This window comes from Mandrillus leucophaeus, unplaced genomic scaffold (genome assembly GCF_000951045.1).
Source record: "Mandrillus leucophaeus isolate KB7577 unplaced genomic scaffold, Mleu.le_1.0 Scaffold93, whole genome shotgun sequence".
In the NCBI taxonomy this organism is placed as follows: Eukaryota; Metazoa; Chordata; class Mammalia; order Primates; family Cercopithecidae; genus Mandrillus; species Mandrillus leucophaeus.
Genome location: NW_012110141.1, coordinates 2,728,807 through 2,732,389, shown reverse-complemented (window position 1 = coordinate 2,732,389; position 3,583 = coordinate 2,728,807).

The window sequence follows — 3,583 nt, the reverse complement described above, 5'->3', positions numbered from 1 at the left end:
GCAACAGAGTGAGGCCTTGTCTCAAAAAACAATGTGTTAGTTGGTCATCAGGGGTATGCAGAAAAAACAAGGAAGAGGGAGAAGAGGTGTGATAGCTAGCTTCCAAAAGGACCCTCACCTCTTGGGATCCTATCCCTTGTGTAGCCCCTCCCACAGTGTACCAGGGTTGGTGTGTGTGACCGATAGTAGATGACCCAGGTGATAGTCTCTCCTAAGACCAGGTTATAGAGGACTGTGGCTCCCTCTCTCTCTCTCTGATCACTCGCTATTTGGGAGCCGGTTGCCATGCTGTCAGAATCTATGGAGAGGCCCCTGGTGAGGACCTCCGGTACACAGCCCAAAGCCAGCAAGGGCATGAGGCTTGCCAGCAACCACATGAGTGAGCTGGAAGTGGGTCCTCTTGCCTCAGATGACTGCAGCCCTGACTGCCAGCTGACTACAGCCTCATGAGGAACCCTGAGCCAGAACCTTGGAGAAAGCCTTTTTCTCATGCCCTACAGTTGAGAATGGAGATTGAATGTGCTCTGTGCTATGACTGCTGTTATTAGGCACTGTGGGAAGTGCTTTATGTACACTCTCATGTAATCCTAATAGCCATGCTGAGGGTACCATTATTATCTCCATTTTATACACCAAGGCTCAGAGGCTAATTCACCTTTCCAAATCCTCCAGCTAGTAAGTGTCCAAGCTGGGACTCAAACTTGGGCCTTTTAGCTGTGCTGCTATTCTACTTCTCCCTTGCTCTTTCCAGACCGGGCTTGGGACATAACACTAACACCCTTTTCCTTTCATTTCATCTCTTGTCCTTCAGTCATTCCTAAACATTCCTTGAGTTCTTTGGCTCTGGCCACAGTCCTCTCTCCCTTTCCCCTCTGGAGCATCAAATAGTGGTTACAGTATCCACAGGGATGGCTTATGCCATTTCACAGTTCCTGGAATCCACTTTCCCTTCTCATGAAGCTTCAGCAAGCCATTCTCATCGTGGGTTGCTTGTTTGCCTATTTGCTGATACATCCATTCTCTGCTCCTCATCTGTTTCTTTTAAGGAAACCTGATCCGTGCAAATTACCTTTCCTAAACTCCTTTGCCAGTTTGTTTCAAGAGCGGTTCAGCCAATGAGAGGCGCCTGTGGAAGATTGGCGGGTGGGTGGCACAGAGGAGGCAGGTATTTCTGCCCTCCTTTTCTCCCCTCCCTCATTCCCTTCAGGCACCATGTCCAGCAGTGATTGGGCTTCCTCCGTGGCTCCACCTCTTGCTGGACAGACGACTGTGGTTTCAGCCTCTGCTCCGGGACTCTGGTAACACCCTTTTCCTTCCGTTCCTCCATGTGTAGTTATGGTAAATGCAACTTTCTGCATTTCTTAATTTTGAGTTTGTCTTATTCTCCCTGGTAGCTCTTTCAGTCCTTCTATCACCTTTGCAACAAATTCCCTGCATTAGATTTTTCTCTGTGAATTGCCGCATCTAGGTTTTGTTTGTGAGGCTGGACCCCAGCTGATATTCGTATCTGTACTTTGGACTTTATTGCCATTTTAAATTGTTCTTTCTCAGATATCTTCAACTACAGGATTCTGCTTTCTGATTACAATTTCCAGTTATTTAATCTCAGGTCTTCTTCCATTTATCATGTTTGTTCTGTTCACCCACCCATTCTTCCACCCACTTACTCATCAACCTGTCAAGGAAAAAAGTCAAACCTGTAAAATATTTAAAGTTTTATTCTGAGCCAAATATGAACAGGGCCCCAAGGCACAGTATCAAAAGGTCCTAAGAATATGTGCCCAAGGTGGTTGGGTTATAGCTTGGTTTTTTTGTTTGTTTGTTTGTTTTTGAGATGGAGTCTTGCTCTGTCACCCAGGCTGGAGTGCAGTGGCGCCATCTCAGCTCACTGCAAGCTCCGCCTCCCAGGTTCACACTGTTCTCCTGCCTCAGCCTCTTGAGTAGCTGGGCGTAGAGGCGCCCGCCACCACGCCCGGCTGATTTTATTTTTATTTTTATTTTTATTGTATTTTTAGTAGAAATGGGGTTTCACCGTGTTAGCCAGGATGGTCTCGATCTCCTGACCTTGTGATCTGCCCGCCTTGGCCTCCCAAAGTGCTGTGATTACAGGTGTGAGCCACCGCACTCGGTCACAGCTTGGTTTTATATGTTTTAGGGGACATTAAGACATCAATCAATACATGTATACATGTGAGGTATACATTGGTTTGGTCCAGAAAGGTGTGACAGCTTGAAGGGGAGAGGGTGCTTGCAGGTCATAGGTGGATTCAATAATTTCCTGACTGGCAATTGGTTGAGAGTTATTATCTGAAGACCCGGAAGCAATAGAAAGGAGTGTCTGGGTTAAGATAAGGGGTTGTGGAGACCAAGGTTCTTATTACATAGATCAAGTCTCATAGGTAGCTTAGAGATTGTAGATGCAAATATTTCCTATGCAGACCTTTAAACGGTGTCAGACTCTCAGTTAATCTCTTTCAGGGATTTGGAGGGCCTGGAAAAGGAAAGATCCACTTATGTTAAAAGAGATTTTTGGGCCGGGTGCGGTGGCTCACGCCTGTAAATCCCAGCACTTTGGGAGGCTGAGGCAGGCGGATCACGAGGTCAGGAGATCGAGATCATCCTGGCTAACAGGGTGAAACCCTACCTCTATTAAAAATAGCAAAAAAAAAAAAAAAAATTAGCCGGGCGTGGTGGCATTCACCTGTAGTCCCAGCTGCTCTGTAGGCTGAGGCAGGAGAATCGCTTGAACCTGAGAGGTAGAGGTTGCAGTGAGCCAAGATTGCGCCACTGCACTCCAGCCTGGGCAACAAAGTGAGACTCCATCTCAAAAAAAAAAAAAAAGAAAAAGGATTTTTTACAGACGTAAATTCTCCCCCACAGAAGAAAGCTTTGCAGGGCCATTTCAAAATATAGCAAGGAAACATATTCTGGAGTAAAATATTTTTAGTTTCCTTCTTTATCTATCATGTGATATTATACTAGCCTCAGGCTGGAATTTGGTATCTTATTGTTACAAATAATCTGTTTTATCAGTCTTAATACTTGTTTTAATGTGAATGCTGGTCAGTTGTGCCTGAACTTGAAACCGCCATTGCAAAATTATAACTGAGAAAATTGTTACAATGAAAGAGATTTGACCCAACCAACTCCACCTTGCTTCTAACCTCCAAGCTGTCCTTGTTCATTCCTGGGCGTAGGCTGAACTAACTTTGGGGGAAACTTAGTTTATAGTTTAACTTTGAAACAAGGACGATAACAGCCCTTTCCCAAAACAAACCCCCTTCCTGCCTGGGGACTAGACTGCCTTTACAGAACCGACAAATTCGCCACAAGATTAGAAATCATGGTTTAGGAGTCATGCAGCTGAAGGTGGCCAGATTCTGAACCTCCCCAAATTGCTCCTGGGGATAACATCACTATTGTAAAATCTAAGATCAGTGCTTGAGATACTTTGCAGACCCTGCACTCAGTGGATCAGCTGGCACCACCCAGATCAATCACCTGGCTCCTCTGATCTTGTGGCCCCTCCACGCAGGAACTGACTCAGCACAAGAGGACAGCGTTGATTCCCTATGATTTCATC